The following is a 27,058-nucleotide window of genomic DNA, read 5'->3' on the forward strand; positions in this document are numbered from 1 at the left end:
ACGAGGTTATGCAAGATTATCTGGTTCAAACCCTCTGAGTTCCCCTTAATTAGGACATCCTCAGATGATATATCTCTCTTACTCCCTTTCTTTCTTTGTTTGAACACCACACAGGATATGAATCCAAGGTGACTCTCGAGATGCTGAGAGATACTTGAAAGCAGCTGTGAGGATGTTAATCTCCATTTTTTGGTGTTTTTTTGTAGGATGCCCAACACCTCTTCCAACTAGATTTGCTTCTTTTATACAACTGGACACATTAGAAAACACACATATCTAACAAAAAGGGATATGAAGGATTGAGAGGGAGGAGCTGCCTCAGGTTGGAATGGTCCATGTTCCAAAGAGGAGGTCTACCGAGGTAAACTAAGTGGGGGAGTGCCTGGGGGTAACAAAATTCACAGGCCTGCTTGGGAGCTCCCTTTCAAGGTCGGGCTGACCTCATTGCTTATTTTCCATTCTCTCTGAGCTGCAAGAGGGGGGTCGGGGAATAATTGCGTGGCGTGCCGACGAGATAAGACCCTCAGGAACAATGCATACCTTTGAACTAAGCGTGCTAGAGAGTCAATACAGTCCTGAGTTTTACTGATGAGTCTCCTCAACAGATCGGCTTTTTTTTTCTTGACCAACAGAGCTGCAGTTTCGCTGCAAACACACATATATAAGACACAGCAGCAATGACGTACAGCAGCAGCAGGCAGGTGGGTAGCAGTAGGTGTGTTTCAAGATGACTGTGGGCACACTATGGTACAGTATGTCCGCAAGAATGGAGGAATGACTTCACGCCTTATTGGAACGGCAGGCGATCGCTGACAGCATCTCTCGCTGCTTCCCACACACGAGGGGGACAATGGGCAGACAAACACTGGCTTCTGGAGAGCATGGTTGTGCTGCTGCATTACATCATTAGAAGCTAACTTAGCCATTAAAGGGAAGAGGCATGAAGCGTCACGCTGACAACAAACCCAGAAATATCATAAGGAGATGAGCTGCTTCAGAGATTCTGGATGTGAGAGCGGGGTGTCTGATAGCGTAACAGCCGATCAGAGCAGGCAGAATCATTCAGCAGCCCTGACTGTACTCGGAACGAGCAAAGAAAAGCCTGAGCTTGTACAGCAGCTGACATTCACATATCAAATCGTTGTACTAACCTGATATTTGAATAGTCCCCTGTCCCATTCTGACAGTCACATGTGACGTCTGGCATGCTGCATAGTCCGTTTCTCCATTCTCCTCATGTCTGAGTAAGGACAATGAAAGAAATGATCAGGGAGAAGTCCCATCAGTGGTGAAGGTGCTGGCTGACTGGGTGTACATTAGAAGATCTATTGATTCGAGCTAGTCACCAGAGAAAATACCCAACCATGACGTGCAGACCCAGGCACAAAAATAGCAAAGGGGCCCTGGGAGGGATTACACAACAGCCAACGTTTAAGGACACTTTCTCTCTCTCTCTCTCTCTCTCTCTCTCTCTGTGTATGTGTGTGTGCGTGTGTGTGTGTTTCGAAGCACACAGCAGCTGCCTCAATAGACACAAAGTGGGGAGTTGGATTCCATACAAAGATCTAAACATCACGACAGTGCATGGTCACGGTCCATTCCTGTGCACAGCAGGTGATTTATTTTTCTTCCTTTTTTTTGTTGCCAGATTTCCTGAAATTGTGTGAATTCCTTCAGGTACACTCCCTGACATATTTTCTATTATTAGTATAAGCGAGGTGGACAAAACGTGTGAATGACACTGTGTGCACAGCAGAGGGGAGAAGCAAAGTGACAGGGGCTTAGAAAAAGTGACTAATGACACGGCACAGCTCTGAATATACATTTCCTACAGCGTCAGCCCATTCAGAGTGTATATTGCGAAGGATTCAATGAAAAGACAGCATGTGGCGGTGAGGATGCTGCAAAAAAAAAAGAAAAGAAAAAAACACCCACTGCCTGTTCGGAGCCAGTTCTTCTCGTCACGACAGGATTTGCTTTGTGAATGGAGAGTCATGATGAGGGTGTCATTAACACGGCAAAAGTAGGACAATACTGCAGATTATGTGCAGCTGCAAATCTCTTCCTGTCAACCAGATGTATGACTTCTGTATGGCATGGTGTCGTCTCCCTAAATACTTCCTCTACAAATTTAATAAAATAAAATAAAATATAAAAAAAAATAAAATAAAAATCAAACTGTGTTGTAAGCCTTAGCAGCATTTTTGTTGGTGGTGCCTATCGTCATGTTTGTCTGTATTGTATTAACAATTAAGATAGCGAGCATTAACACTTAGTTTTCTTTTAAGAACACCCCATCATTATCATTATTATTATTATTATTATTATCATCATTATCATTATTATTACATCAATTTAGGTATCCAGTGTAGTGTTTTGCATATTTTCCAGATTATAAATTGCAATGACGTAAAAGATGGAAAAAATGCATCACAAAGAGTGTATATATATATATATATATATATATATATATATATATATATATATATATATATATATATATATATATGTCACACCATATAAGTATAAGTTGTATTTATTTTTTTAAACATATATATTTCACAAGAATTCAAGAAAAATTTGTGACAATGTGGAAACACTAATCCGTCACACACTAGCCTAAAGAATATAGGTGAAATATCTTTAATGTTATGTCTCTTGTGTCCACTGGAGTGAGAACATAATTTTTGACATATAAGTCACCTTTAAAATATAAGTCACAGGGCCTCCCAAACTATTATAAGTAAATAAATAAATAACCCATAGGCTGGAAACAGGTCCCAGGGAAGACCCAGGACATGCTAGATGGATTATATTTCCCAGATGGCTTGGGAACACCTCTGATTCCCCTTGGAAGAGTGAGAGAACTTGGTTGATTATAGGGATGTTTGGGATGAGCTGCTTGGTCTACTGTCACCGCGACCCGGACCCAGATAAGTGACAGAAAATGAATTAATCTTATTGTGTTTTATGAACAGAAAGATGCTTTGGACAGATTTTCATTGAGGTCATCTCAGTATGATTAGCACATGGAACGAGTACAACAAAGGAGGAAAGTAAATTCATTGGAGTTGCTCCTTGCAGTTTCTATGCTTTGAACTTAAAAATCATGCAGCTTTGTACCTGTGCTGATTCAGGCATTTAATGCATTTTAGTGGCTGTAACACTCTCGTCTTACAGTTACATGAAACTACAAATGCTTTGAAAGGAACAAGTGTCATATGTAAACTGAGATAAGCCATCCATCCATTTTTCACCAGTTATCTGGGACTGCAGTGGCACAGGTAAGGTGTGTCAGGTATCAGTCACCCAAACCACATCCTCCAGTCCGCAAGGATCCCAAGCCATTCTCAGCTCAGATGAGATCACCTCTCCAGTGTGTTTTTGGTATCTCCTCTTAGCTGTCCAAAAGCCTCCAAAGAAAGGTGTTTAGAAGGCATCCTGTTCAGATGATCCAAACAACCTCAACTGCAAACGTTCAACATGAAGGAGCAGTAGATCTAATCTCAATTCTGTCCAAAGAAAATTCATTTCACCCACTTACAGGATAATACCAAAGTCACACTTTCAGTCATAAGCCAAAATCTGACCACAGGTGAGTGCTGGACCTTAAAGTTATTGGAAAATTTAGAATTTCACCTTCTAACACAGCTTCCTCTTTGTTACAATGGATTTAATGTTTTCTGGAATTTTCCTATGTTCAGACTGGCAGCACAATGAGACAGATCTATGGTCAATCTCTGTCTTCTGAAAGCAGATACCTTTGTGCCACAGTCAAGTGACATATGGCCTTTTCCACTGGAGACACCTGCATGCTGGATCATGCTCAGGAAGGTGTATTACAAGGTTCTCATGTGAACTGACATTCACTCACAGTGCAAGTAGTACACCTCAACTAAGGCATGTGAACAATGTAATTGCGCTAGTACCCAAGGATTCTCTCACCAGACACAGTACCAAAGACATCTAGTACTCATTTGGAGTCACTTTTTAGAGTCCAAGTCTTATAGCCAGTAAGACTGGAAGCAGCAAGCATCACTAAACACCTCTATTCAGTGATGACATGACTCCACAAGCCCTTCCCGGCCATCTGTCAACCTCACAGGCATCTAGTGGCATTAATATCACTGCCACACTGCCAAAGTAAGAGGATCTTTCAACAAGTTCAGTACTTTCAGCGAATACAGGCAGACCACTGATGTCTAGATCTAAGAAGTTGTCAGAACAGTTTGCAGCAAGGTCTGCGTTACTATTGCTCCTAGCCCAATCCATTGGTGGGCTATCATTCTCTTTTTGCTTCTCTTGTGAAAAAGCTCTTAAACTATTTGAACTCCCTCACTTGGGGCAACAACCCACTCCAGACCGAGAAAGCAATCTTGACTTTTGAAACAGGACCATGGCAATTCTCAAGAAAACCAATGATGATCCCAACACTTGGGACATTTCAAACCAAATCACACTTGCACCCCCTTTGGGCTGTTTGAGTTCCTGAGAATGCCGTTTGGCCTCAAAAATTCCGTTCCTGTTAGTCTACCTGAACGACATCCTAGTGGCCAGCTCCTCCCAAACTTCTCCCACCTGCAAATACTGTTTGAATGCCTCAGCCTGCATGGACTGATCAGCCACCCCGCTAAGTGCCAGTTTGGGTTGACCACCATTGACTTTCTGGAACACAGTCACAAAATACTGAGCTGTGCCCCTCCCATCTGAGGTGGAGGTGGTTCTAAATCTCCCACGACTGACCATGGTGTGAGCCCTGCAGGAGTTCTTCGCAATGGAAGGTGATGTGGCCATGCACCCCCTGTACAAGGCCCTAAAGGGGAAAGCTCCCAAACATATGGTGGACTGGTCAGCAGTGAGCTACACGTCATTTTTGGACACCAAGGCAGCCTTGCCTGCTGTGACAATGGTTGCCCATCACCGGATGCCTCCATATCTATCAGCGTCAGACTACATTGTGGGTGCAGTACATGAGCAGTGGATAAATGGGGCACGGTAGCCGCTCACTTTCTTCAGTCGGCAGTTACACCCCAACAAGCATAAATACAGCACATTTGAGTGGGAGCTGCTCACCCTGCATCTCGCCGTCCTTCATTTGTGCACACTACTGGATGAATGCCAGTTTACAGCTTTTGTCGACCACAAACCATTGACTTTTGCGATGGCCAAAGTGTCAGAACCCTGGTCCCCCAACCAGCAATGACAACTCGTCCACATCTCAGAGTTTACTACAGATATACAGCACGTCGTTGGCAAGATGAACTTGCAGATTGCCTCTCCCGAGCCTTCACAGCCTCCATCCATCTCGACCTGAACGACACCCTCATGGTTGCCGATCAGGTCGCGGACCCAGAAGTGCAATCATTCAGGTCTACAGCCACGGGATTATAGCTGAAAGAATCACCTTTGGTGAGGGCGGCACCAGGTTGCCCTGTGACATCTCCACAGGACAGCCATGGCCTGTCATCCACACCGCATGGAAATGGCGCGTTTGACGCTGGGCACGGCCTTTCCCACACAGGGAGAAAACCATCACAAAGGCTGGTGGCAGCAAAGTTCATCTGGCAGGGGCTCAAAAAAGATGTTAGAGCCTGGGCAGACTATTGTGGTGACTGCCAGTGCTCCAAGGTCCACAGACACATTAAAGCCCTCCTGACTCACTTCTTAGTACTGGAAGGGAGGTTTGATGGCATTAATGTGGACCTTGTGGGCCCCATCCCCCCTCCTTGGGTTTCACACACCTTCTCACCATGGTGGACAGGGCCGTACTACTGATGTCCGCAACAACAACCGACATGGCCAGGGCATTCATCGGCACAAAGATCGCCCGATTCAGCACTCCATTGGACCTCTCTTCAGACAGGGACTCACAGTTCACAACCGAGCTATGGAACGCAATCACAGACAGCCTGGGTGTGAAGCTCCACTCGACCGCGGCGTATGAGCTCCAGGCTAATGGACTGTGTGAGTGCTTCCATCATTCCATGAAAGCCACTCTATGAGTTGGATTAACAGACAGCAGATGGGTGGACAGGCTCCCATGGGTCATGCTGGGCTTGCAGACCACCCCCAAAGAGAACCTCCAGTCCTCATTGGTGGAGCTGGCAAAGTGTTGTTCGGACCACCAAGTCAGACCACCACCGGTGACCCACTCCTGGTTAAACCTGTTCACACATTGTCAGCCACTTAAAATTACATTGTGTTCCCTGCTTTAAGGCCCCTTCACACGATTGTGGAGTTGCCAAGCAACACATGTTGCATGCCAGAGTGTGGGCTCCCCCCTCAACAGGTGCCGTGCGTGTGTATCACTCATGTCTTGCGCCCCCCCCACAACATATTTGGCGTGCATGTGTTTCGTGTGCTAAATACACTGTCTTTTTTTTTTTTTTTTTGACGTATCACGGACTACATCATCAGAATTCTTTTTGAAGTATCTAACTGTTTTTCCAGGTTGACTGAGAACAATTTTGGACTCCTATTTAATGTTCGTGTTGGAATGTTGACATCAAAGCACCAGTAACGCACACCAAAACGTACTTTCGTTTATAAATTAATATTATATCAAATGACAAGGATCTATTTTAACCATTATATAAACCAAACAATGAATGTTTTTACATTCTTTCAACGGAACGAATATTTAATTTGAAATATTCGTACCACTGAACTCATAAACATTCATTATTTGTATATTGGTGGTTGTTAATGGCACCAACATCAGGTTTCTTCCACACAATGGAACTAAATTTCTGTTGATCAAACAAAACTTCATGACATGATGACATCATTCATGTCAAAGATCTGGTACATTTCTAAGCCTCGGGAGAGAAGATGTCAATGCAGAAAACTGTGCTGAAATAATTCATGTTGTTTCTGAGCTACACTAGGGTCTCAAAAAATGTACCCAAAAGTATTTTGACAGCACAGAAAAAACAATCAATATTATCAGACATTTTCTGCATGACCATGTGGCTGAAGCATGTAAATTTTCTCCCCAATGCACAGTTTTTAGTTCAGTCTTTCCTTTTTGATGTTTTAACTCTTTATCTTTTACACCAAATGATCAATGTAACCTCCTCGTCTGAAGTTTCCTCAGAAACAAATCCTATCCGTCTCCAGTTTTCCGGAAAACCACCTAGCAAATTCAAGTCTCCTTGCCATTTGCTGGGGAGTTAGTTCACTCTGAGACTGAGTTTTGTATGGAAAGAGATGCAAGTCAGCCCTTAGGATGCGCTGCACAGAACTCAATGATTTTTGTCCTTTGAATTAGTGTCAACTGCAGCATTTTTCCTGGACTTTAATGTCTTACAAACTTTAGGGTTTCTGAAATGAGAAAAACACCATTATCTCCCAGTAAAACCATTTCCTTGTATTCATATTTCAGAGTACTTTTGGTACATTTTTGAGACACCCTATAGTCAATAATGAAGTTTAAACAATGACCTCTGATTTGACCTTCACTTTAAAAGGAAGGCTTTGACATGACCTGGGCTGCAAGAGGATGATTCACCGAGTTTATCGACAAAGCTTTATTGAATTTGTCTTTTGCATTTTGAAGATCTCACCAAAGACAGACATGGTCATTGTAGGTGCCTGGTTTATTTCACAGTGAGCTAATAATGTGATGTTTCAGACTTCAGACAACTTTATTGATCCCAAAAAAGGGCAATTACATTTACACTCCAATTACCTCAGGATACAGCAATTAATCCACAATTATTACTTGTTTACCGTAATAATGCCACAGATCAAAATTAAAGACAATATACGAGGTCTGTTAGAAAAGTATCCAACCTTTTTATTTTTTTCAAAAACCTGATGGATTTGAATCACGTGTGCTTGCATGAGCAAACCTTGAACTTTCGTGCGCATGCGTGAGTTTTTTTCACGCCTGTCGATTGCGTCATTTGCTTGTAAGCAGCCTTTGTGTGAGGATGGGTGGAGTGTCTTGTCTTTTTTCTTTGCAAGGAAATGGCGAACGACTGGAGCAGCGCAACTGCATCAAATTTTGCCAGAAACTGGGCAACAGCCAGGTGGAAACCATTCGGATTATTCAGACGGCTTTCGGTGACGATCCTATGGGCATCACACAGATTAAGGAGCCGTACAACCAGTTTAAACAGTGGAGAGTGAGCCACGCTCCGGTCGGCCATCAACATGCTGAAATGACCGGATCATTTCTAAAGTGAACACTGTGGTGATGTGGGACCGTCGTGTGACTATCCGAGAAATTGTGGAAGAGCTGGGCATGTCACAACATGTCGTGTGAGGCTTCAACACGGTGGCGCTTTTGCTGCGCCATCAGCTTTGTGCCAAATGAATTTCGCTGCAACTCTTTTCATGGCCAAATCTTCTGTCACAGTGGAATGTGCCAAAAAAGTGCTGATGTCCACCTCTTCCGCAATTTCTCGGATAGTCACACGACGGTCCCACATCACCAGAGCGTTCACTTTGGAAATAATCCGGTCATTTCAGCATATTGATGGCCAACCGGAGAGTGGCTCGCTCTCCACCGTTGTGCGGCCGTCTTTAAACCGGTTGTACCGCTCCTTAATCTATGTGATGCCCAGAGGATCATCACCGAAAGCCGTCTGAATAATCCGAATGGTTTCCACCTGGCTGTCGCCCAGTTTCTGGCAAAATTTGATGCAGTCGCGCTGCTCCAGTTGTTCCGCCATTTTCCTTGCAAAGAAAAAACGATGAGGGACTCCACCCATCCTCACACAAAGGCTGCTTACAAACAAATGACGCAATCGACAGGTGTGAAAAAACTCACACATGCGCACGAAGGTTCAAGGTTGGCTCATGCAAGCACACGTGATTCAAATCCATCAGATTTTTTAAAAAAATAAAAAGGTCGGATACTTTTCTAACAGACCTCGTACATTTGACATTGTTTACGTGCACTAAACTTGAAGCAGTCCGTCATCCGAATTGAGGCAAATTGGGTGAAGGCTGCTGCAACTGGAGTCGCGCCGCCGCTAGCTTGGAGGGAACGGGGACCTGCCGCAGCTAAAAACCGTGTAGCCCCCGGAGGGGAAAGGGGTGGCGTGAGCGGTGGCCGGGATGGGGTGTGTGATTGGGGGGCAGGAAGGGAGGTATAGGGAAAAAATGGAGCATGCTTCAATCTTTGTCCATGTGTAAGTTTGTCAGTTTATTTGTGAGCCACATTCAGCCCTTGAACCTTCAGTTTGACAGCTCTGTTATCAACTTTCTCACCTGCCCACATCCAAATGAGTATGTTACCGCTGATCATATTTCTGATGTGTTTTTTGTTTCTAAAAACAGCACAAATTGGATTTTACCCAATAAGAACCACAATGCTGATTTTAAATGGATTTATGACCACTGATTGTCCAACTATGAACTTTCAACACAATACAATTCACAAACAACTATAAATACTTGACCCGGGTTGACCATCCTTTTCACTTTTCCTCTGTGCCATTGGGTGACAACAACTGGATGCTTCTATGAATAGGAGTCCTTGGTTTTTGGGCTTGCACCAGCTGTGGTTACTATGGTTAAGAGATGTTTAAGAAACAGCTTTCGCTTAAAATAAAGCCTTCACAGCTTAACAAAGGCCTAAACATATCCAGCTCCAGCTGAACTCAACATCTGAGTTCAAGATCTTCCGAACAACCTTTAATTCCTGTGCAGCTGAAGTGTAATTTCACAGTGCATTTCCTTGAGAAAAGTGCACCTCTCTGCGTGCCAAAACGCAGTGAATGCAGAGCCTGTGTGCATTGACAGACTGCTTCCACAGTATGGAATTGCAGAGGGCTATTATTAGATACGGCCTGTAACAAGCTGAAGATAAAGTTGAGGCTAACTAACTGCACTGCAGCTGAGATCCATTATGTTGTATTCAGTATCTCAAAGTGCGGCACTAAAATGGCTGATACTCAATGTGCACTGAAGGTCAAGTCGCCTGTCTCTATAAATATAATGGTCTGTCCCCCAGGATGTTCCACACCGCGTGGCATTTCCACTATCTAAAGCTACACCGCGGCTCCGCTGACCGGCTCAAATCTGCCACAAATTTGCATGTGATTGAATGTCACACTACTCACAGCCCTCTAACCATATTAAAGCACAAGTTCCTGTTTATGAATGGAAGGAATGAGGCAAGGATATCAATGGCACCGCCGGACACAAAACAGCTGACTGTGTTTCCAAAAAAACACCGTACAGCACCCAAACGCTCTGCCAGGGAACGCAGCAGTAACCAATTCAGCAAATGGAAATTCATTTGCTTTCCCCCTCCCATCTCTGTAAGATGACATGTCATTACCACAGCGGTACCTGAAAATAATCTGACATGATTGTGTGTTTCCATAGCAACGAGGTCTGTAACAGTTTCTCAGTTCCTGTCTACATATATAATTACTACCACAGATTGCAGCAGTAAGACTGCAGAATGAGCTGAGAAGCATCGCCACACAGCGCACCACTATGTGAAAAAGACGGCACACAACCATCAACGCCAATATGTTTTGATTACTGACCCTGTCTGTAAAACGTAATAAAATAGCAGAATACCCCCTCACCCCCACCCCTACCAAATGTATTTTCAAATGTATCTTTTGTTCAAACAACTGTCTAAAATTCAAATCTTCAAAGTACCATATAATGTCATTCATTTTCTGTCAATCAACTGCTTTAGCACATTTCTCCATGTAATGTGGAGTTGCGTCAGGAAGGTCATCCGGCATAAAACCTGTGGCAATTCAACATGCAGATCCACCTTGGATTTGCTGTGGTGACCCCGAGTGCAAACAAGGGAGCAGCCGAAGGGCCTTACATTTATGCAGAAATGCCTAAATAGATCTTTGTCGTCTGATTGGTGGTTTGTATGTCACGTGATATGGATCATTCGTACCATTTTCCATTTTGTTCCTAAACATTTTGTGCTATTGCATGCTGCGACCACCGCGCACTCACTGTAGTGGCGATGGCGCTTAGCTTAAAAACAAACATGGCGGGCTTTGTTTTGGTGACAGACAACAATTTGAACGCACTTATTGAAGGTGGTCATTCTTCTAACACAAAAAACTAATCCAGTACGCTGTAAGCCAGGGGTGGCCAAGTTCGGTCCTCGAGAGCCACCTTCCTGACACTCTTAGTTGTCTCCCTGCCCAAACACACCTGAATCCAATGAAAGACTCGTTAGCAGACTTTTAATGAGCCTTTCATTAGATTCGGGTGTGTTGGAGCAGGGAGACAACTAAGAGTGTCAGGAAGGTAGCTCTCAGGGACCGAACTTGGCCACCCCTGCTGTGAGCCATCTGGAGGCATTTGCAGCATTTGCTGGGATGTCGCTAGCTGAAGTACAAGAGCTGTCGCATGAAGAGCTCGACAAATTTTTGTCGCGATTTCACTGGATTGAGGATAGCAAATGGCAGTCTGTACATGAAAAAGCCAGTGCACGGCATCAGCTACGGACTACCTCGTCAGGATTGTTTTCGAACTATCTGACTGTTTTTTGCAAGTTGACTGAGAACAATTTTGGACTGGATTGGACTCCTATTTAAAGTTCATGTTGGACTGTTTGGAACCTCTTGACGCCAAAGGACCAGTGATACACACCAAAATATAAGTGCATTTTCTCTTGCCTGATGGAGTGCTGCAAAGAGGAATGGACAAAACTGCCCAAAGATAGGTGCACCAAGCTTGTGGCATCATATTCAAGAAAACCTGAGGCTGTAATTGCTCCAAAGATGCATCAACAAAGTATGGAGCAAAGGGTATGAATACCTATGTAAATGTGATTTCTTAGTTTTTTTATTTTTAATAAATCTGCAAAAAAAAAAAAAAAAAAAAACATTTTTGATGTTGCCATTATGGGGTGTTGTAAGTAGAATTTGGAGGGGAAAAATGAATTTAATCCATTTTGGAATAAGGCTGTAACATAAAATGTGGAAAAAATGAAGCACTGTGAATACTTTCTAGATGCACCATTTGTACACACAAACACACACACAAATGTATATATATATATATATATATATATATATATATATATATATATATATAAAGTCTGTCCAAAAAGTATCGGACCTTTTTATTTTTTGCAAAAACCATATGGATTTGAATCATGTGTGATTGCATCAGCCAAGCTTGAACCTTCATGCGCATGCATGAGTTTTTTCACGCCTGTCGGTTGCGTCATTCACCTGTGAGCAGGCTTTGTGTGAGCACTGGTCCACCCCTCTCATCGTTTTTTTATTGTGAATAAATGTCTGAACGATTTGGAGCTTTGCTGCATCAATTTTTTTCCAGAAACTGTGAGAGACAGCCAGGTGGACACCGTTCGGAAAATTAATATGACTTTCAGGGACGATTTTGTGGGGATTACACAGATTAAGGAGTCTTACTGCCGCTTTAAGGCTGGCCCACAGCGTCTGAGAGCGCGCCACACTCCCAGCGCCGATCGACAGGCTGAATCAACCAGATCATTTCCAACGTGAAGGCTTTGTTGATCCGGGACGTCGTCTGACTTCCACAAAAAAAAGGAAAAAGGCATGGACATCAGCACTTTTTTGGCACATTCCACTGTTAAAGGAGTTTTTTTCATGGAAAGAAAAGCGGACGCATGCGCCACCGTGCCGTTCATGGCGCGGGACAAAACCACCTCTGTGTTGGTCTCACAGGACGGCTTTGAGATGGCTTTCAGACGGCTGTCGGTGGGTTTTCAGTCGTGTGACTAACCGAGAAATTGTGGATGAGCCTGGACATGCCAGAACATGTCCTGTGAGGCTTCATCACGGCGTTGCATTGCGCCATGCGGCTTCGTCCCGACGCGCAAATTTCTCCGCACGTCTGTCTCAATGTGCCGAAAAAGTGCTGATGTCCACGTCTTCTGCAATTTCTGTGGAAGTCAGACGACGTCCCGGATCAACACAGCCTTCACTTTGGAAATGAACGGCACATTCCACTGTTACAGAAGTTTTTGTCATGGAAAGAGGAGCGGAGAAATTTGCGCGTCGGGACGGAGCCGCATGGCGCAAAGCAACGCCATGATGAAGCCTCACAGGACATGTTCTGGCATGTCCAGCTCATTCACAATTTCTCGGATAGTCACACGACTGAAAAGCCACCGAAAGCCGTCTGGAAGCCATCTCAAAGCCGTCCTGTGAGACCAACATGGAGGTGCTTTTGTCCGCGCCATGAGCAGCTCCGTGGCGCATCCCTCCGCTTCTCTTTCCATGAAAAAAACTCCTGTAACAGTGGAATGTGCCGAAAAAGTGGTGATGTCCACGTCTTCTGCCATTTCTGTGGAAGTCAGACAATGTCCCGGATCAACAAAGCCTTCACAGTGGAAATGATCTGGTTGTTTCAGCGGGGTTTCAGCCTGTCGATCGGCGCTCGGAGCGCGCCGCGCTCTCAGATGCTGTGGGCGGTCTTTAAACCAGCTGGAGCACTCCTTAATCTGTGTAATCCCCATAAAATCATCCCTGAAAGCCATCTGAATTTTCCGAATGGTGTCCACCTGGAGGTCTCTCAGAGTTTCTGGAAAAAATTGATGCAGCAAAGCTCTAAATCGTTCATACATTTTATTCGCAATAAAAATCCGACAAGAGGGGTGGACCACTGCTCACACAAAGCCTGCTCACAGGCGAATGACGCAACCGACAGGCGTGAAAGAACTCAAGCATGCGCACGAAGGTTCAAGCTTGGCTAATGCAATCACATGTGATTCAAATCCATATAAATAAAAAGGTTGGATACTTTTCTAACAGACCTCGTATATCAGATTTAAATCTGATATATCAATGACAATCTAGGGTTGCACTTTTTGTTGGTGAATGATGTTTAGTGTATAAATGTGGAAGTATGGGAAGGAGCGCTGGAGAGGAAGCTGACCTGGAATGACATCTGGAAGGCAGAGCCACAGCGCATGAAGTTCATGGTCCAAGCTGTCTATGATGTGCTACCCAGCCCAGCAAACCTGCATGTTTGGGGAAAGAGTGACTCTCAAATTTGTCCTCTTTGTCCAGGAAGGGGTTCGCTGGAGCACATCCTGCAGCTGCCCAGCAGCTCTTGGTGAAGGCTGCCACCATTGGCACAGGTTCTGAAGACAGTGGCTGAGACCATCTCCGCTGCAGTTGCCAACACCAAACACACCCACAGCCAGAGGACAATACCCTTTGTGAAAGCCGGAGAAGAAGCCACGGTCACAGCCAACATCAGCAGCCAGTCTGCCCTCGTCAGCATCAGATTGGCAACTGCAACTTGGGTCGGCAGCTCAAGTTCCCAGAGTATGCAACATGGACCTCTTTGAGACTAGACATGCTGCTTACATCTACTTCTAAGCAAGTCCTCCTCTTGGAGCTGACAGTCCCCTGGGAGGGCCGCATGGAAGAGGCTTCAGACCAGAGGATCCTCCGTTCAAAACCCAGCCAGACCTGAAAATCGTTAAGAGCCCTAAAGCAAGGTCTTTAATCCCCTAGTTGCTTCCGGTGTGGAGAGCATGATGCATGGCACAATGAGTCTATTCCAGTGGAGGAACCACAAGGACATCGCCTGTAGTTCTGCCAATTAGTAGCTCCCAAAATCGCCTCTTTCGTGAAGGAAGAGATGGCTGGAACTGGCAGTCTGCAGGGTTATCACATCTCGTATAAATACAACTTTATTCTCGTAATATTGTGAGTTTTTTCTCATAAAATTATCACTTTAATCTCGTAATATTACAACGTATTCTCATATTTTGACTTTATTTTTGTAATATTATGTTTTTTCTTATAAAATTATAAAATTACGACTTTATTCTTGTAATATTATGACTTTATTCTCAAAGTCTTAAAAAAAAAAAAAAAAAAGAAAATTCACTGTGGCCCTAAAACACCATCATAGAATACTGAGTGGCTTGTTTGCAATAAAAGTTTTAATAGGACTAATGTTGCAAAAAAAAAGTGAACTTTTCCTTTAATAGGAGGCGCCATCATTGTTCTATTTATACAACAGCCTTTAATATCTGTTGACCTATATATAAAGGGTTCAAATGCAAAACCCAGTATCTCCAAAACCATAAATTTTTAGAAAGTCTGTGCATTTCCAAATATGGTTTCCTTTAAATAAACTGCATTTTTCTCCATTAAAAAAGAAATACTTACTGGGTTTTGCACCTGAACTCTTCATATTAACCCGCCGAAAATGTGTGTAATATGACCCTGTTAAAGATATTCACTGTACAGTGTATAGAAAACAGAGAAATCCATGCTGAAACCAGACACTGAGTTTGGACATTTGAAACCACACAGGGTTCCTTTGTTTAAAATGCTGCACTTGTTGAGCTCCTTCAGCAGAATAAATGCAGCAAATATTTGTTTAATTTATTTTTTTAACTTGTATGTTGTCACCAAACCTTTTTCTGCCATGTTTGTTTGGGGTCAGCTGTAGATTAGGGACAGCCTGCTGCGGGGGGAGGCGCACGGACCTCAGACCCCCTTACAAACCCCCCAATCTGCGCGTCATGGAACATTAGCAGAACAGGGACGTCCCACCTTTAAGGCGTGCGGCAGCGCAGACACAACACTGACACTCACACGGTCACCATCTCAGGTGACACGCACGGCTCCGATTATTGCGGCCGGACGAAGGAAGCAAAGCGCGCACGGAGGCCTTTAAACTGCGCAGACGGAACCAGAGCGGAAGCTTTTTGACTTACCAGGCAGCGGCACACCCACAGGGAGAGCCTCCCCGACCACATGCTTCGGGAGTTTGTGCACCTCATGGGCGCAGAGACCAGCCGTGCGTCCTCAGCGTCCCGCACAACAGCGGTGTGATCAAGCGTGTGTCCAGCAGGGGGCGCACGGAGGAGTAAGAGGCGGAGTACAGACTCACAAATGTGTGTGTGTGTGTGTGTGTGTGTGTGTGTGTGTGTGTGTGTGTGTGTGTGTGTTTATCATTTTTGCCTAGTTTTAATTTCACCACCTAGTGGACAGTTTTGGAACTTAACACACTTTTCACACACTTTCACTGTGTTCTTGTACTCATTAGTCACATAAACCTGACAGTGTCCTCATATATAGCATAAAAATCAGGTTTGTCTAAAATACAGCCTTAGCCAAACAGAATGGGTTTGGTTCCCAGGCCTCTTGGACCACTGGAAAGGTGTTTCCATTTTTCACATTTCTGTCATACATCCTGAAATGTCATGAAAACGTGTGTGTGTGTGTGTGTGTGTGTGTGTGTGTGTGTGTGTGTGTGTGTGTGTGTGTGTGTGTGTGTTTCATAACCAAAGTTGTTTTTGTTGGGTTTTTTTTTTTTTTTTTTTTGTAGTTGTGAATTTATTAAATTATTTTTGGTTCATATGTCTCAGTATATAGATATTAATCTCTCAATGTAGAATTTGATTTATGTTTTGAAAATGTGAAATGTTTCTTAATTATAGGAGTTCTTACAGAGTCCATTTTTATTATTAGAATGTTTATTTGTTGCAAATTTCACATCCACAAATGCAAATATTGCAATAACAAATCTGGTTTTAAATTCTGATTTTTATACCTGAACCACTGTTCCAAAAAGGCGTAAAAATCATGGTGTCCATGTGTGAACATACATGTAAAAACCATGGGCAGCACGGTGCCTTAGTGGTTAGCGTTGTTGCCTCACAGCAGGAAAGTCATGGGATCGATTCCCACCTGTGGCCTTTCTGTGTGGACTTTGTGTGGGTTCTCTCTGGGGGCTCCGACTTCCTCCCATATCCAAAGACATGCAGGTTAGGTGGACTGAGAACTTTAAATTGTCCGTAGATGTGCAGGTGCGAATGTGTTTGTCTGTCAGTATGTGGCCCTGTGACCAGCTGGTGTCCTGTCCAGGGTGTACCCCACCTCACACCCTATGACTGCTGGGATAGACTCCAGCCCCCCCGGCCCTTAATTGTAATAAGCGGTTGACAATGAGTCAGTGAGCATAAAAACCATGAATGTTTGTAAAAATTTTATTATCACAAATGTTACTTTTGTTTTTGTTCTATTTGTTTTAATTTAATTAAATTTCATATTCAGAGTGGATTTTATTTTATTTTTGATCTGATTGTATATAGTTATTTTTTTGTTTGTTAGTTTGCTTGTGTGGTCCCTGGCATGTTTTTTTAAATATAATATCCATGTTGTTTTTCTTTTTTTTAAAAATGAGCAAAAGTTTTTTAAAACATGATTTTGTTGTGCTGCACACCAATCTGACCAAAAACCAGAGACGCGTGGAAGAAAACGGAAAACAACCATCAAAATGGATAGAAGAATAACCAGAATGGCAAAGGCTCACCCATCGATCAGCTCCAGGATGATCAAAGACAGTCTGGAGTTACCTGTAAGTGCTGTGACAGTTAGAAGACGCCTGTGTGAAGCTAATTTATTTGCAAGAATCCCCCGTAGAGTCCCTCTGTTAAATAAAAGACGTGCAGAAGAGGTTACAATTTGCCAAAGAACACATCAACTGGCCTAAAGAGAAATGGAGGAATATTTTGTGGACTGATGAGAGTAAAATTGTTCTTTTTGGGTCCAAGGGCTGCAGACAGTTTGTGAGACGACCCCCAAACTCTGAATTCAAGCCACAGTTCACAGTGAAGACAGTGAAGCATGGTGGTGCAAGCATCATGATATGGGCATGTTTCTCCTACAATGGTGTTGGGCCTATATATCGCATACCAGGTATCATGGATCAGTTTGGATATGTCAAAATACTTGAAGAGGTCATGTTGCCTTATGCTGAAGAGGACATGCCCTTGAAATGGGTGTTTCAACAAGACAATGACCCCTATCACACTAGTAAACGAGCAAAATCTTGGTTCCAAACCAACAAAATTAATGCCTTGCAGATGTGAAGAAATCATGAAAAACTGTGGTTATACAACTAAATACTAGTTTAGTGATTCACAGGATTGCTAAAAAAGCAGTTTGAACATAATAGTTTTGAGTTTGTTGCATCAACAGCAGATGCTACTATTATTGTGAACACCCCCTTTTCTACTTTTTTTTAATTTTTATTAATAGCCCAATTTCATAGCCTTAAGAGTGTGCATATTATGAATGCTTGGTCTTGTTGAATTTGTGAGAATCTACTGAATCTACTGGTACCTTGTTTCCCATGTAACAATAAGAAATATACTCAAAACCTGGATTAATCTTTTTAGTCACATAGCACTACTATTATTCTGAACACTGCTGTATACACACACACACACACACACACACACACACACACACACACACACACACACACACACACACACACACACACACACACACACACACACACACACAATATAAGTGATTATAAAAACAGCCAAACCCAAAAACAGTGGTCCTGTGAAAATGTTTGATTTCCTGCAGAATTAGTTAAAAAAGAAAAGCACCTCTTTAAAGGTGCTCGTCAGAACCACTTCAGCCACCTCCTCAGAAGTTCAGGCTCTTGTGAGACAGGTAGCTCAAATCTTTTCAAACCACCTTCTGCTTCATCTCTTGGTGTGATCTGGATTTGTGATTAAGCGGCACCTGTCAGCTTCAGAGTCCAGGCCCACTGGCATGGCATCTGGGTGAAGGGCAGCGGTGGCATAACAACCTGCAATCTGGTAGGATTTACAGGCTGCCACTTCACAGGCCCCTAACCAAGGAGCAGAACCTTTTATAGAATAGAACAAAAGGACGAACAAGGTTCACATGAGGGAGGTAGCTGTGTTTTGTCATCAACCAATCAAGAATTTTTTTTTCCTTCAAGACAAGGTTTTTATTAGAAATTCTCATTGTCCTACTACACAAACCTATCAACATTTCTGATAAACTGAAAATTTCTCCCTGACTGCTTTCATTAAAACTGCATTTATAATGTTGTTTTCTTGATTTTTACAACAGCCAAGGATGTAATAAAATCACTGGTGTTTATTTATTTGTCTGTCTGTTAGCAGGATTGCATCAAAACTACTGCACGGACTTGGACAAAATTTTCACCACAGATAAAAATTAGGCCAAGGAAGAACCCATTAAAATTTGGAGTTGATCCGGAACCAATCAGCTTGCAAACAGTTGGTGGTCATTATGACTTGAGACTTGACTTGGGACTTGCTGATTCATGACTTAAGAGTGACTTGATGGTCACTTTGTCCCACCTCTGGTACCATATGTTGGGAGTGACGCTGTCATTCTGAGCCCGCCATGCTGTAGTGCTGTAGATGGCCTCGCCAACGTTGATCTTCAGCCACTGGCCCATCTGCCTCAGACGCTCCTCAAAGATTGGGACTATGACTATCTTTCCATCACATGTGGGGCTGACGTTCATGAGCAGCTTCCCTCCGCAAGACGCCGTCCCCACCAGCGTCTGAAGCATCCACAGTCAGGATTAAAGATGCAATGAGTAAATGCTTAGTATGAATAAATTATTACTGCATTGATTCCCCTGGTCTATACTGCACTGTATGTTCAGTGACACTAGGGAGAACTTTGTGGATTTACTGTACAAAATACAAAATGGATTCACTAGAGGGCGCTGCCTTTTCAGGATAAATGGTGGGAAAAGATTCTTGCCACAACAGGCAGAATTGATAAACATCATTTAAGGTCTTCCAAAAAATAAAAGACAAAAGTCCTGGTCACATGTATCCTGTAAAATACGGTAAATGAATGAAGAGACAGACAGATGAGTCCAAACCTGTAAAGTATGGAATAGTCATTCGTTTTAGGATGGGAACACTATAGATAGATTCTGGCCAGAGAATCCTTTTATCAGCTTTATTCTATACAGCAGGTCATCAATATGCAGGGGGTATACACGACTGTATGGTATTTGTGTGTGGTCTAAACAGAAAGGTAGAAATGAATAATACAATTAGAATAACAGTGAGTACACAAATGCTACCATCTTGTACAGCTCCAAAAAATAAAAAAACATTTTAAAAAAATGAAAACGATAAAAAAAAAAAAATTGTTGAACTTTGAGGCACCACAAAAAAATCAAAAAGCAAAATTGTTTTACTTATGTAAGATCCCATATACCCATCTACCACCTGCTGAACATGTTTGATGCAGGGAATAATCTCATCATCAATTTCATGGTTGAAATTAGGAGCAGGTGTGGTTGAAGTTGAAGTTGAACTTGTTTCTCCATTTCTTTCATTTCCAAAGCTTAGGTCTGGTGGCCACCAAGGCCACACTGCTCCTGAAAATGGCAGAGCCAATTATAAATATTTAAGAAAAGCCACAAAATGATACACCCAACTCTGCCATACGCTTGGTTACGTCTTCTATGACAGTGGTAGTAAATCTTTTGTGAGGAAATACCTGAATTAGCAAACTGATCAACCTCTGTACTTGTAATTGACAAAATCATATTCAAAAAATGTTAAATTCTCTCCCTTTGGAGACATCATTGTTTTCTTTAAAGCACATCTTCATATGGTGTGCTGCCCTGTGTGTCAATGTTCATTGAAAGTTGTGCTTACTAAGACATTATCATATAGTGTGATGCACCAATTTAACAAAAAAGAACAATTATCTCTCACTGGCTATGTCATGCTGTAATTATCTTCCTTCCTGCATGTTCCCAAATGGTATGGAGCTGGTCATTTACTCCACTCATCCAAATAATCATGTTCTTGTCTGTTTGTCACATTCTCGTAACTTCAAAGAAATAAGTCAGACTTCTGGTTTCAGTTGTTCACATTTGACAATTAGCTTTATATCTCTGTAAATTTAAAACTTTCTAGTGGACCAGATAATCTAATATCATGCATTTGCTGAAACAAGCACCAAATTAGTCATGGTGATTCTCATGATATTACTTACAGATCTTGTCGACTGGTCATTTGAAAATTCTAAATCAATTCAAAATGACCTATTGAAAAATTTGTTTTCCATAGAAATACTCCTATTTGATTGATTAACCCTAAAAGGGTTAAAATGATATTGATTTCAAATTCCATTTTGCTGTATTAGATTTGATTTTATTTGGTATTGTAGAAGAATTTTTAGGTCCTTATTTGAACTATGATGAACTATCAAGTGTCCTGATCTGAACTATATATCCTTTGGTTGAACTAGCAGGTGTTCAACCCAAAAAAGGGCTCTATTAGTCATTTGGTCTGTCAGGTACTTTCCAAGGCCTCTTAGGTACTTTCCAAGTTGGCTGATATCCCAGCAGTGATGAGCCCGCAGGCCAGGTGCAGTGGGCCTCAGGCCAGCTGCACCTGTGGCAGAAGGTGTTTTTTTTTTTTAAAATCAGTTGTAAATCCTTCAAGTTTTAATGGGAGCGTTTGTCACATTGAAATAATGACCTAACACCTGCTTAGGGTTCACTAGAGGACGCTTCCAATAGAAAACCATGTCTTGGGAATAAAATAAAGTCAAAGGAGGAGCGATGCCTGCGGGTCTCCAATATATAGATGAGCGCGGTCGTCGCATATTCAGTCTCTCTAGAGGACTCAGTTTGTATAAGCTCTGTGTCGAAGGCTTAAATAAACTTAAAAACTCTGTGCATTTTATCTTGCTTAAGGCTGAATTGTTCCAAAGTGTTGTGTCCTTTCCTTGCAAACCACTTGCAATTAGTTTGTGTTATCTAAAGAAGACATCCTGAGATGACCAAAAAGAAGGACCACGACAGTATTTATGGTATTTATTATGTTTCATTTTACTTATGCACCAAATTAGAATGAATTTTACAACATTTAGTACTAATGGTTTCCATCCAGTACCTGTTTTGAAAGTGTTCCCTTGAAACCGCTGCATGTAGGCCTATTAAAAGGTGTTTAGCGTTGCATATATTGTGTTGTTATTTTTAATATGTGCAGTCAACCTGGTCAAATGCCAGTTTATGCCACTGAGATTGTCATATTGTTTTTGGAACAGGAAAAATTAAATCCGGTCTGACTGAATACCTATAGTGTTACACCAAGATCACTCAACTCAAATAAGTACGACATTTTTGTAGGTTAAAAAAAAAAGAAGATTTTGATGTTGATTAGTCACCACCATAGAGTTCACTGATGCTGTCAAACAGATCCGTTTTATAAGTTTGATTTATTTTATTTATTTCAATCAGCAAACTTGTGCAATAACAGAATGAATGAATAGATAAAATCAAACAAAAAAGGAAAATACTGAATATACTGAAAAAAAACATTCAGCTGAGTGAAAAAGGTCAAGGCTGAAGCCATCTAGCTTGTAAATGCCCTAACCCATTTATACTGTGTCAATATTAAAAACAAAAGATTTCTATCAGACTACAAACAGTAATATGAAAACAATCACAATGAATCACCGCTACTGGTACACTTCAGTTTCTTTTACCATTTTGAATACTTCAGTGAACACTGTAACTACATAAGATAGATTTTTTTTTTCTTTTAAAATGGTTTATATTGGTGCTCTGTTTCAGCTCCAAACTGTTCCACAAATCCAGCCCACAGATTGATATGCACATCCTTTTCTTATGAGTTCGATTTATATTCTTTTTGAAGTTCAATTCTCCTCTCAAATTATAGCCACCTTCGCTTTCCATAAATAGGTTCTGTATATTTTTCGGCAGTAAATTGTTTCTGGCTTTGTACATGATTTGTGATGTTTTAAATTTGACCAAATCCATAAACTTCAAGGCATTAGATTTGACAAATTTCCACTTTATTTATTATTATAATACATATTGCTCTTTTCTGTGGCTGCAGGGTGCTTTTGTAGCAGTTTCCCCATACTTCCACACAGGAAGACAGATATGGAAGAATAATGAACAGTAGAGTATGGGTAAGGCTTTATTGTCCTGCAGTGCATTTTGCCAGTTTTGATCTGACATGGCTTACATGAGGTTTCCATCTGATTTTGCTGTCTATGATCACTCCAAGAAATTAATTTTGGTATACTCTTTCTATGTGTGTATTGTTTATAATCAGGTATTCCCAATCAGTATTACAACCCCTGGCAAAAATTATGGAATCACCGGCCTCAGAGGATGTTCATTCAGTTGTTTAATTTTGTAGAAAAAAAGCAGATCACAGACATTACACAAAACTAAAGTCATTTCAAATGGCAACTTTCTGGCTTTAAGAAACACTATAAGAAATCAAGAAAAAAAGATTGTGGCAGTCAGTAACGGTTACTTTTTTAGACCAAGCAGAGGAAAAAAATATGGAATCACTCAATTCTGAGGAAAAAATTATGGAATCACCCTGTAAATTTTCATCCCCCAAATTAACACCTGCATCATATCAGATCTGCTCATTGACATTGACCCTATGTGTCTTTTTGCAAGGAATGTTTTTGCAGTTTTTGCTCTATGGCAAGATGCATTATCATCTTGAAAAATGCCCAAACATCCTTTCAATTGTCCAAAATATCAACATAAACTTGTGCATTTATTGATGATGTAATGACAGCCATCTCCCCAGTGCCTTTACCTGACATGCAGCCCCATATCATCAATGACTGTGGAAATTTACATGTTCTCTTCAGGCAGTCATCTTTATAAATCTCATTGGAACGGCACCAAACAAAAGTTCCAGCATCATCACCTTGCCCAATACAGATTCGAGATTCATCACCGAATATGACTTTCATCCAGTCATCCACAGTCCACAATTGCTTTTCCTTAGCCCACTGTAACCTTGTTTTTTTCTGTTTAGGTGTTAATGATGCCTTTCGTTTAGCTTTTCTGTATGTAAATGTTGTGTGGGCCGCCAGAAGAGGAGGTACTGCTGGCCCACCACCAGAGGGCGCCCTGCCTGAAGTGCGGGCTTCAGGCACGAGAGGGCGCAGTCGCCTCACAGGAGCAGCCAGGGTGACAGCTGTCACGCATCACCTGCAACAGCTGTTACCCATCATCTGATCAGCAGGGGAATATCAGCAGGACGACGCCTCCACCTCTTTGCCAAGATATCGTTCTACCTGGAAGGTAACGTGCTCAGCTGACTGGTTAACAGTGATCTTTTGTGACTTTTGTGAGTTGTTTAGCTGACTCCTTTTCCAACGAGTGGTGGAGGTAGTTTTCCTGCCGTACGGATTCCTGGGTGCAGACGCACCCACATTTAATTGTTCTTTTGTTCCTCGCCAGCAGTACCAGGTCCGACACGCGGAGGCAGTGGCCAGCTGGGAGTTCGGGACTTGGCGGCTCCAGTATTCCCGGGGTCTGGTGGCGGAGGAAATCGTGTGGTTCCGGTTCTGCTTTGGACAGACGTCTCCTATCTTCGAGCCTGCCCACACGACACCTTTTGTGATTTGGCTTTTGTCTATTGTTGTAATCTGATTGTATTTGTTGTGCACATTCACAACAGTAAAGTGTTGTTATTTGACCTCATCCATTGTCCGTTCATTTGCGCCCCCTGTTGTGGGTCCGTGTACCTACACTTTGCGAAGGTTCATACCATCCTGTCTGTGGCTGATGCTGAGACCCTGATCCATGTGTTTGTCTCTTCTAGATTGGATTACTGCAATGTTCTATTTTCTGGTTTACTGCAGTCCAGCATTAGGGGTCTCCAATTGGTTCAAAATGCTGCTGCCAGACGTTTGACAGGAAGCAGAAAGTTTGACCACATTACACCCATTTTGGCATCTCTTCACTGGCTTCATGTCCCTGTGAGATCAGATTTTAAGGTTCTGCTACTAACCAAAACATTGTTCACCTACTGGCACCTCCCTACCTAGCTGACCTAATTAAACCCTCCGTACCAGCCTGGGCTCTGCGTTCTCAGGGTGCAGGACTACTGTGTGTCCCTAGGGTGATTAAAAAGTCTGCGGGTCACAGAGCTCTCTGTTATCGTGCCCCTGTTTTGTGGAATGATCTCCCTGCATCAATAAAACAGTCAGATTCTGTAGAGACTTTCAAGTCCAGACCTAAGATGCACTTATATTTGGCATAGTATGTTATTACGCTTTTTACCCTTTTAAATTCATTTTATTAGGAAACGGAGCGGGCCGCGGCCTCAACTTTATCTAAATTCTGGGTCTTTTACTGAAGCTTAGGGCTAGTGGCCGGCAGTCACCTTAATATTTCTTCTGTTTTTCTTGTTGCTTACTGCTAACAAATTATACTGTATTTGTTGTCTTTCCGATGCCTGATTGTTTTTTTCTCTGTTTGAGGTGCGGCTCCATCCAGAGATGGGTGTGGTGTCTGTTTCTGCAAACCTCCTGTCCTGTGCACCAGCAAAATTTCCTGTATATTCGTTTTGTAAATTGTTTTGTCAATTGTGTCTGAAGCACAGCCCAAGCAGAGGGTCACCCCTTTGAGTCTGGTCTGTTTGAGGTTTCTTCCTCACATCATCAGAGGGAGTTTTTCCTTACCACTGTCGCCTGTGTACTTGCTCTTGGGGTTGGTAAGGTTAGACCTTACTTGTGTTAAGTGCCTTGAGGCAACTTTGTTGTGATTTGGTGCTATAGAAATGAAAATAAATTGAAATTGATAGATATACTGATATTCTGCATAGCTGAATTGAGATTTTTCTCCTGTTGCCATGGTGAATCATGCTTTCTGTGTTTTTATTATTAAGGCTTTTATTTCCTCGTGCGTGCGCTTCACTCAAGATTAATTTAACTCATACATGAGTGTCACCTGCTCTGAAACTGGAAATTCAAATTTGTGAGTTAGTCCAGACTTCAGTCGATGGTGTTGTTACACTTGTTGTCTGGTTGGTCAGATTTAATCAGATTTCCATCTTAAAACAGGAACTGCATGTCAGTGGTAATTCAGCTTGAGTTGCAACTATAAAACTCCAGACAGACTACTTTGACAAGAACACAGACAGAGGGATTGCTGTGGATCTAGGTGTGCCAATGCCTCTTTGTGATTGTATGCTGTCATGTGAGTGAGCAAGCCAGTAAATCCACTTTCTCTCAGATATGATCATTCCAAAACTAAGAATGCGAGCATCTTATTTACTTGATATGGAAGAGATGATGTGATCAACTTTTGAACAATATAAGTATTCAGGGTTTTTCACAGTTGAGCATAGGGGGCCTCTATGCTGTGATTTGGATCCCCTATGCAGTGATTTAACCAGCATAGAGGGGCTTTTCTGTTTTGTTTTTTTTGTTGTTTGTTTTATTTTTCTTTCTTAAAGGCCCCTTCACACATAACACAAGTGATGCCGACTGGCGCAAGAAGGAGGAATTGCATGCCACTCGTGAAAAATTGGAGCCACCGCAAATGCTCTGTACAGCTGTCACCACAACCATTCGCACACCCCAGTGGCTGAAAGACACAGAGTACCCGTTCGACCCCCCTCTAGGCAGGTGTCGGCCAAATTCCAGGTGCCACACAAGAACATCAATGCCTCTCGCTGGACACTTAGAAAAGGCGGGGCTATCTGTGCTCCCAGCACAAGAGTAGAGTGCAGATGACCACATTCAAGCTGTCTGTGAAAATTGTGTAAGTGCCCCACGAGTGTGCCCTAACAAAGCAACACATATGTCAAGCAATGTCTGCCCCCTCAACACATGTGGTCTGCGTGTGTGCCGTGCTCCCCACCTCCCCCCTGCACGCCACATGTGTGTTGAGTGGGGGCACACTTGCATGACATGCTGATAAGTATGTACAGACAAGAGCACATGGGGCCCGGCCAGCCATGTCTGAGCGCACACAGCACGGCAAGGCACCTCTCAGCTGATCACCGACCAGGCACTCACTGACAGCTGGAAATGACGGCTCAATGCACATGACGTGTTAAACTAAAAAACCAGAACACAGTCAAGACAAGCATATAAATAAATACAAAAATAACAACATACATAATTACATAACAAATAGATAAAATAAACAGAAACAGAGAGTGACCCTTTGCTCTGTGCGCTGATCAAAAAGGTGGGCGTTGCCGCAAACAGCTGCTGCTGTTGAGATCTCTGGACACACAAGTCACAGCTGGAGAATATGTACTGTGTTATGAAGGACATGACCTTACAACTGTCCACCATAAGGTGCGTGTGTATGCTTGCTGTCCTCACGTAGAAATACTGAAAAACATATATCGCCTTTGCAACGGGCTGGAGCAGCCACACATCGGCTGGCTGTGTCACGTCAGCTCTGGTCCACATGACGTGCTGGACACGCTGGGCCAGCTGGACACACTGGGCCAGCAGATGTG

General features: G+C 42.6%; 1 protein-coding gene across 3 annotated transcripts in view; it reads right to left on the reverse strand.

Moving 5' to 3' along the window:
* hivep2b (HIVEP zinc finger 2b) overlaps window positions 1–18,512 on the reverse strand; it is a 39,557-nt gene extending 21,045 nt beyond the window's left edge. For 2 of the 3 annotated variants that reach the window (XM_034159931.1, XM_034159930.1), the window contains exon 1: window positions 1,152–1,469. The gene's annotated coding sequence lies outside the window, so the exon portion shown is untranslated. Of the gene's footprint in view, window positions 1–1,151; window positions 1,470–18,500 lie in introns of those variants that run through there. The other variant, XM_034159929.1, reaches the window with a different exon arrangement.
* Window positions 18,513–27,058: the final 8,546 nt, after the last annotated feature.

The sequence above is a fragment of the Thalassophryne amazonica genome, chromosome 19, assembly GCF_902500255.1.
Source record: "Thalassophryne amazonica chromosome 19, fThaAma1.1, whole genome shotgun sequence".
NCBI classification, from domain to species: Eukaryota; Metazoa; Chordata; class Actinopteri; order Batrachoidiformes; family Batrachoididae; genus Thalassophryne; species Thalassophryne amazonica.